Consider the following 9,544-nt stretch of genomic DNA (forward strand, 5'->3'; position numbering starts at 1 on the left):
TTCTCTCACACACACCCCTCTCCAAACACAATCACACAACCCACCGTCTTGTGTATCGTATTCGCTGTATACTGAAAAGTATTCTTGGTGGATTCTGAATGGCTATACTTTTAGTATATTTTGAAGGTAGCCCACAGGGAAAAAAAAAGAGGGATACTTAAATTTAATCCTCCAGGAAGATAGTTTATAGAGTTCTTAATTTCAGTCACAAAAGGTAAATCTAAGCCTTCAGATTCTGTCTTTCTGGGTTTTGTCACCAGGTGAGCAGATACCCTAAACCTCAGGTCTCTGGGGCCTTGGTGGAGGAAAACAAAGGAAGAAGAAATGTGAAGCCATTGTGGCCTTTTCAATAGGTCTCAAACCTGCATCTTAAGTGGAAGTTGGGTAAGGATTCGGTGGGGTAAACCCATGGGAAGGATCAGCGTGAACTGACTTTAAGCTTGAAAATCTGAGCATTTGGGATATCTTAATGAGAACAATACTAACAGAGGCACAATTTCCTTCTCAGACTCTGGGGACCCGGCGCACACTGAGGGGTGGAGTAGGGTCATACCCACGGCACTGTTTCTTCTGGAAAGCAGCACCCACCTGCCCACTCCGTGTGGGAACCAGTCCATTCAGAAAAAGGACCATGTTTCCAAGCCCTCTTAGAGGCTCTTACATCCATGATGAGGCTTCTTTTCATAATAATAAGAAGTTTTGGCAGTTTTTCTTCATCTTTTTGGTAACTTTTAAGTCACCACATGCTGAGATTGCTACTGCCGAATCAAAAAACTAGGAAAATGCTCCCCAAATTTAGAAATCTACCCCTCAATCTTGCACCTAATAGAATGTAGTAGAGTTTGGCTGGAAGGAAATTCCTGGGATGGGACCTCAAGCTTTCCCAGGAATTCGTGTGGGACAGCTTTGCCTGTCTCTGCACAGGTCTGCACTGGGTCGCCCTGCAGATCTGCTCACACAGGCTCACAGCTCTGATGCACAGCCCCATGACACGCCAAGGCCCCGCACGCATGTGGCCTCCACAGCGACGCCACAGGGTGGGCAGGAGGGCAGCCAAACGCCTCTCTGCATGTGCACAGCGCCAGGTGGGGGTGGGGGCAGGGAGGGCCCCCACGGCTGAACCTGAGCCTGCCTGCCACATCTGCACGGAGCGCCCTTGAGTGACAGGTGTACACGGATGCCACATCGCTGCCAATATGTTATGAGACCATGGTAACAATCGCGCATCTCCAGGGAGCATGCTGCTTCGTTCTTCACTATCAGACATGAAAGAAATCATTTCAGGTGCCAGAAAAGGATCTCTGATAAAAGAAAACATTTCAGCTTTCATCGCACTGGAGTTTGCCCCGCAGCAATGGCTTTGATAGGTTTTTTTTCAGTCTCTTTCTTTATGTTTACAATTAATCCATGATTATCTACAAACAATCTTCTGGCCTATAGGGTGCTAGTAGAAAAGAATCGGTTTCTTTCTTTAAAAGAACATTCTTTTTAAAAATTTATTTGAATGTTATATATAGTAACATTTACATAGTGCTTGACCGTTTGCAAACAACTTTCACACACAGAACCTGATTTTAGTTCACTTAATACTCACAACAAACATGCGAGGTAAGAATTACAAGATTATCTCTGTTCTGTAATGAATAATATTATGTTTCATTCAAAGGGATCAATAAACGTGGAATTACCCCCTGAAAATTTCTTGACATCCTTTTGATGAAATTCTCCTGCCATCAACGCATCCATGGAAAACTGTGAAGAAATGGTGGAATTGTTTGAAACAAGCCAGATGTCTGAGGCTGTTTCCTGCTTTTCCTAAAGTGCTGTCCTCAGTTACACATGACAAGGATGGTGGTAGGAAGTGGAACTCAGGAGCTCTGCTCTGTTTTCCTCCTCAAAGTCTTATTTATTCATTGGAATTTGCTTTGTGTTTAAGAACCCATGACAAATAGAGAGCAAATTTACCCAAATGAAGCATCAGCTTTGTGTCACAATTCCTCCTTCTGTAGGGCTTGAAATGTAGAGTATAGCAGTGCTAAATCTATGTATGCCTATTTATATATATAGATCACTGCATTGTATCCTCATTAGAGCGTGCCCTTGATCTTAATTAATTGAAATTAAAAGCCTCAAACTGTGGTAGCAAGAAAGAAACCCGGAGTCCTTGCCCAGGATTACATTGGATTCAGGAGCCTTTGGGATCAGGAACACGATGCTCCCTGGCTTCCCTGGAGCACGGCAGTGGGTGGCTCCCAGTCCCATCTGTTTCATGATCTCAAGGCCTGTGATAACACCAACCCCGGCTCTAGTCAGTATCCATTGCGGTCACAGGAGCCCACGGGCCAGGAGAGGAGGGAGGGAGCGTTCCACTGCGTCCACTGTGGACGGACTGCAAGGCCTTCCCCGGAAGAGGCAACTAGAAGTGAAGATGATTCAGAGACAAGTTAACGCAGGTGCTCAGAAAACTGTCATGACTGCTTCTGAACAGTGGAAAGGAGACAAGGGAAGTGCTTATATTTGGGAAAATTAGGATAAAGTCCCACATTAACCAATCCCTAACCTCTTCGTCTCTGACCTTTATTATTCTCAACTGTAAAATGAGTGATGTAACCAGATCAAAATTGTATGATCTTTACTTCCACTATTCTTGGATCGATGGTGAGTTGGGGAGAAGTGTCTGAGGAGTGTGGGCAGCTCTGACTCCCGTCCCTCCTTCCTCGCTCCCTGCATTCAGTCATTCACCCATAAACACAGGTGTTAGAAGCTGGGTGCTCAAGGCGTCTGGGTGCTCCTCGCAAGGCATATAATGATTCGTTTAATTAAGTGACCCCAGAGGAATTAATTTTCCTCTGAAGTTCAGCGGGCTCTTGAGAGGATGCTTTATTATCCCCGCTCCCCACAGCATGGGCCCAGCCCCTTCGCTGCAGGCCAGGCTTGCAAAACAGAACAGTTGAGCTTTGAAGGCAGGAAGGATGATGTTCTGGGAGGAGTTAGGACACATGGCTTGACCCTCTGCTCCCCCCAGGACCAAGCCCTGGTGGGGTCAGGTGGGAGGCACTGTTCCCACTCGTGAGGAAGCCCCACGGGATGACAGGGAGCTCCTCTGTTGTGCAGTATTTTGTCAAGCACGTTTTCGTCCACTTATCCCAAGATCAATTCCCATTAAACCTGACTGTTCAACACTTCCAGCGGTTCTAATGAGCAGGCAGAGCCAGGGTGCTGACGCCACGTGGAAGACAAGACGAGGCCAGTGTTGGGGACGAGGTTGGACTCCCATCAGGAGGTGACCCAGCAGTTCAGCTCCCAGAGCTGTCCACTCGCTGGAGTCCAGAGGAGGGGCCCACGCTTCCTGCCCCGGGTCATCCTGACCGTCTCCTTCCTGGGTCTCTCTCCAGCTTATCAAGGCGAGAACACCGGTGTCCTATTCCCTTCGTGCCTCTCTGCCTCGCCTGTGACCCTCACTGCCCTTCCTCCTCCCATCCACCTGCCTTCCTGTATCTCCCTGGGACTCCCACGATGATCTTTTCTTCTAATTTTCAGCCGATTTTCATTTAATCTTATAATTATTGCGGGGGGAGAAGGACTTAGGAAATTAAAAATAACACAATTAATAATGTTTAAAAATCTGCTTTGCCTGGAAAACATTGTGGAACAGAGTCGGTCTGAGATGGTGATGAAGAGCGGTCTGCTTAGGAACAACCAGCTCCAGTACCTCCTGTGTGACCCTGGACAAGAGCGATCTCTCTGTGTCTCAGTTTCTCCATTTGCCAACTGGGGCAACAGTAGTGCCCGCCTTGGAGGGCCAATGGACTGAGAACCAGACGCCCGCGGGCACTGACGCCAGGCCAGGGGTGCGGGAGTGCTTGGGAGACCTGCGCTCCGGGCAATTAGAGTGTTGGCTCTTCTGCTTGCGTCGTGCTCAGGGAAAATTGATCAGTCATTGATACCACCTGAGGGGAAACCACCAGCAGGATGGACCAAGCTCAGGCCAAGACTAGGCCAAGAGCCTGCCCGTGATCTACAGCTAGAGTCTCCATCGATAGATGCCATCCACTGTGTTGAGCAGATTGAGTGTATTGATGTAAAAGAATTATAGTCTTATGTATATATACAGGAGAAACACTCATAATTCCTAAATGATATACCCTTCATATTTTCAGATTTTTGCGACTTTACGTCATTCTCCCCCCGGGTTGATTAAAATGGCCAAAATCCAGTTTGCACACCCTGCTGCTTTTATTTAATTAAAAGGAAAAGAAAGCATAAAGTGAAAGTGATCCTTTCTTTCTTTTCTCTCCTTGCTTACTCCTGCTGGAAACTTCCTCTCGCCAAGATCCACTTGGGAAATTTCCATTCCAGGAATTTTTTATGAAGTTGCAAGAGACAAATTAGGTGATTTGAATAAGTTAACATTGTGTCTGCTGCTTTGAAGATCACAATACACAGCATAAGTAATACATGCTATTTTCCTTGTGGGGGATGCAAAACTTCATTAGCTGAGATTTTATAAAACATTTACAGATCCTTAATCAAGAGGCCGCTGGAGAAGGACAGGCAGTGTGGTGAGGAATGCTTGGCTGACAACAGACACAGATATTTAAACTCTAAGTTAGTTTGTGTAGTGACACCAGACCTCATAATGCAAAAATGGCAGCAGAGCCCTGCCTTAGAAAAGTGAGTGGCATTCCTAGGGTACAGGCAGCAAACATAGACTTATTACTCCAGAGTAGTTTAGTTAGATGCAAATAGGATACGCTGAACTGATTATCAAGATTGAAAGCACTGTACATTCATCCATGTTGCAAATTTAGCCATCTTCACTGTTGCCAACAACTGATGAGCTTTCTTCTTTCCAAGAACAAGAAGGCATTAATTCTTGGGGGCTGGTCCCGTGGCCGAGTGGTTAAGTTTGCACACTGCTTTGGCGGCTCGGAGTTCAATGGCTCAGATCCTGGGTGCAGACCTACACACCGCTCATCAAGCCATGCTGTGGCAGCATCCCACATAGAAGAGCTAGAATGACTCACAACTAGCGTATACAATTATGCACTATGGCTTTGGGGAGAAAAAAAAAGAGGAAGATTGGCAGCAGATGTTAGCTTAGGACCAATCTTTCTCACCAAAAAGCATACCTTTAACAACAACAACAAAAAGAACGGAGAGATGTCCATTTGTCACTGATAGATAACTCCAAAAAGTTTCTGCTGGTGCATTCACAAAAAAGAAAAAGAAAAAAGAAGAAGGCATCAGTTCAGCACTTGGCAAATAGGCTTTTCCTCCATTCGTGCCTCCCTCCTGGTTCACACTGACTCTTTCGGGGAGACTGGAGCTTCACCTTGTTTAGAGGGGAGACTATTTCAGGAGAACACATTTCGCTCCAGGTGTGTTAAAGGAAGAAGATTTTCTCCCACATTAGGATTGCTTAAAACCTCTAACCTGGCAGGTAACCTCTTTCTATCCAGTGTCCCCACCATGGTCAGCAGCTCAGGAGTGGACTAGTGGCTGAAGACCCACAGGCCCGTGGAGCTGGCCGTCTTCTCTCCCTGTCTAGCAGAGCATGGAAGTGCTTCTCCGTGCAAACATACGTGCCACATCCCCAGGTGCCAGGGTGAGATGGAATGTCCGGTGGGAGCCCACCCTGAGGCTTCTGTGGAAACCATCGAAGCCACCAGTGTAGAAAGACTTCAGCATTCCTACTAACTCCCTCTCAGAACCTCTACATTGCCAAAAATTATAGTTCTGAAATAGCAGCTGAAGGAAGAGAGGCACAATATGCTACAGACAGAGACCACTGAGGCTCCCACCCAGGTCAGAAGGCCACCCTGTGATGATGTGTCACCTCATGAAGTGCCAAGGGCCTTTAAGTGCTATTGGGAGAAGGATGGAATGACTAGTCTGCCCCCAAATGCTCCAATTTAACTTACCAACCAGTGCAAATGCAAGTCGGCCCTACCCCTTAGTGCATGCTAAGAGCCATCTGTAGACTGGAAACTGCCGTGGAGGCTGTGCGGATGGGGGGCTCCCCTTTCTTAGCTCGGGGCTGTCAGTTTCCGGATCCTTCCCTCATGGAGAATGCACCTTCTATTCCCACTCTGTTTTGGCAGTCTGAAGGGGTGCTTTGGCCGAGACTGCTTTATCTGGGGGGAAATGGCTCCGCAGCATGCAAGGCTCTGCAGTGCGCGAACTGAGCATTTCAAGGCAATAGAAGAACCTTGGCAAAATCTGGAAAAATTATCTTCAAACCTACAAAAACGAAGGTTAGCGATTTCTCGCCGTTCCCGTAGTTCGAGCCCCCTCAGCTCTGCTGCCTCCTCTCTCCTCCCTCTGTCCTCACCGTCTCTCCTTCTGGGTGGACGTCTCTGTCTGTTTATCATTCTTCCTCCCTCCTTCGCTCCACCCTCCCTCCGCTCTCTGTATCAACATGCCTCCCGTCCAGTTTTATGTTACTGTCTTCCAACTAACCAAGCAGGGGTGCTTTTAAAGATGGGCTGATTTATGGAAAGAAATAAAAACAATCCGAAGGATAATAACAAACAGATTGGAGAGATGAAGGAATTATTAAGGAGCGAAGCCCAGTCGGGTTTCATGCCATTATGCACGGCTCGCTCCCTCGGCCTGAAAGTCTGTGCAAACGTTGGACACTCTTCTGCTTTCTCTTTTCCTCTCTTCTCTTCTTTTCCTTTTTCCCTTTTCAAAACAAAAATAGAAAGAAGACAATCCACAAAACAGAGCTTTCGCATGTATGTTTGTTCATGTTTTAGAGAAAAAAAAAAAAAACTCAGGGCATTGTGTGAGAGAGAGCTGCTCTGCGGCGAATCGACAAGGGTTTATTATTCTGAGCAGCACTCAATCAAATGTGGCCCCATGAACAGAGAGTAATGTTGGCGAATCATCCTGCGGGCTTTTTTTCTGTGTGTGAGTGGTATCCATCTGTCAGCTGTCAATGCCAGTGAGAGATATACAGGGCTGTCACTTCTCGTCAAGCAGCATTTGTGAAGTCTTTTGCAGCTGCTGCACAACACATACTGTCCTTATTGAAGGCCAGCGAGCAGTCAGAGACGATTGTGCTGGCCAGGGCGAGAGGGAGAAAAGAGATGTCAGGGCTGCTCTGGGATAACAGTGTCGACTCGTCAAAGACACAAGTATGAACCGCATTTGTTTCTTTAAAAAAGAAAAAAAAAGGAATTACATTAAAGAAAGGAAAAAAACTCTTGGAAGGTAATGTAACTATACTTTGTCTCCAGAGGATCCTATGCAGTTTGGGGTTCGAGGGCCTGTGAAACCCATAACAGCGACCAAAATTTATATCCCAGTAAACGGACATGTTCAAGGTAGAGACCAGGATACATATTTTTAAAATCAGTGAATATAGGGAGAGCATTGGTTTTTTATGGTCTCCCCTAAATAAATTATATTACTACAAAGATTATGCATCTGCATAAAAGTTTGCATAATAGCATATATGCTTAATATGTGTTTGTAATGCAAAAAGAACATCGTGAACCACGGACATGCCCATACTATAATAATGCAGATGTTAGAAACTGGGCTAATTTTGATATGGAAACACTCTATTAATCATTACTCTGCTACTCCATTGGACATTTCAATATGTTTATTTATAGGGTGACTTCCGCCTAATTGAATTATTCTAAACTAACCATGGTTCTGGTTTTCTGATCCCCCGTCTCCAGGAAGTTCTTTGTACAACATCTGCCTGAGCAAAACTGCCTTTGCGAGCCCTTAATATACCCACTGGTGCCCAGCTGGGAATGAAATGGAGAAGTTCAGTGTGCCCTTTTGTTTGCTTCTTGTTTTAAGGTATTGCAAAATTTGATTGTGTTTTAGTTTTTTTGACACAGGTCTAGTTAAAAAAGAAGTCAGATATTTTGGGCTTCCATATATCACATATTCTTATTTTCAAAAAGAAAGGGCTAAGGGATTTCTTGGAAAAATGAAGGATTAATTGATGGAAGAGCTGCTGAAATAGTGAAAAGAAGAAATGCAGACAGAGTTGGTGATCAGAGTAGTACCTTACAGCATCCTAATGATGATATTAGCTGGAGTGCATAAAAGGAGAGGAGGTGAAGGCTGTAGCCAGTGAAATAAGTATCATGGGGTGTATTGACTAAAATCTTTGGGCTGAAAGCCTAAGATGTAATGTTTATATTCCTGTCGTATAAAATGCTTTCTTCATGGGCCAATGGGTAGAGGATGAGTTGAGGTGAAAGAAGAGAAATTGACGAATCATGCTTATTATGGTCTTGGATTTGATTCCAGGGGATCCTGCAAGAAAAATTTGAGTGCACAGTTTCTGTATTCAAAGAGGCTATAATCAGGTTGTGAAGACCACATTTAACATGACAAAGGTGAATAAACCAAGTATGTTACAGAAGTGTTCACATACAATTTAAGAGGGTGGCCAATAGAGTGCCATTTTTGTTTTAACTGAGTGGATCCGAGACAATAATTGTCACATGTGTCTAAGAAGGAGATCAATCACTTCACATCTGAGTCATAAATAAACTCTGGATCTGGAGGGCTGGGAGGGACCCATTAGGTAGAATGAAGAGCAGAAAGTGTTTTGGGCATATTTCTGCCCCTATGGCTGCTGTAACAAATTACCATAAAGTTAAAGGCTTAAAAAGTCCCACAAATTTATTACTTACAATTCTGGAGATCAGAAATTCTACAATCAAGGTGTCTGCAGGGCTGTGTTCCTTTGGGAGGTTCTAGTGGAGAACCTATTTCCTTGCCTTTTCCAGCTTCTAGAGGCTGCCTGCTTTCCTGGGCTTGTGGCTCCTTCCTCCTTTCTCAGAGCTAACAGAGCAGTATCTTCAAATCTCTCTCTCTCATCTGTACTTCTGTCTTCACATCTCCTTCTCCCTCTGCTTCCATTGTCACATCCCTTTCTCTGACTCTGACTCTCCTGTCTCCCTCTTATAAGGACCCTTGTGATTAAATTTTTCCCGCTTAGATAGTCCAGGATAATCTTCCCATCTCAAGGTCCTCAACTTAGTCATGTCTGCAAAATCCTTCTCCCCATGTAAAGTACCATACTTAGAGATTGCGAAGATTAGGATTCACCAATCTTTGGGAAGGACCATTTTCCAGCCAACCGTAGGCAGCAAAGACCTTGGAGCAGGGATTAGAGATGGGAAACTGCATGGCACATCTGGGGAAGCCTGGTTGGAAGCAATTTGCCTGGAGCGGAGGGGTGGGAAGAAAAGTGAGTTTAGACAAGTATTGAATCCATTGTGGGACCAAATTACAGGGATTGTTAAATTCCAGGCATAGAATATGGAGAATATGGCAAGGTGAATGTCAGTTCAGTGTGAGGACAACTTTCTAATAGAGAAAGCAGTGCAGAGATGGAATGGGGAAGTAACGAGTTCTCTGATGCCAGAGATGTTGAAGCCAATATGAGTGGTAAGGCTAGACAGAGTTTTAAGATTCTCCCAGTTCTGAGACTCTAAGATACTTTATTTTCACGAAATTGACACCTACAAGATTAGGCTTACTTCAAAAGCGTGCATTTTGCGGC

General features: G+C 45.1%; 1 long non-coding RNA gene across 1 annotated transcript; it reads left to right on the plus strand.

The window, feature by feature from the left end:
* Nucleotides 1-5,929: 5,929 nt before the first annotated feature.
* On the plus strand, nt 5,930-8,396 carry LOC138915338 (uncharacterized). The gene is made up of 3 exons (XR_011421150.1): nt 5,930-6,257; nt 7,695-7,821; nt 8,281-8,396. It is a non-coding gene; the product is annotated as an uncharacterized lncRNA (long non-coding RNA).
* The last annotated feature ends 1,148 nt before the right edge of the window (nt 8,397-9,544 follow it).

Source organism: Equus caballus, chromosome 8 (assembly GCF_041296265.1).
Source record: "Equus caballus isolate H_3958 breed thoroughbred chromosome 8, TB-T2T, whole genome shotgun sequence".
NCBI classification, from domain to species: Eukaryota; Metazoa; Chordata; class Mammalia; order Perissodactyla; family Equidae; genus Equus; species Equus caballus.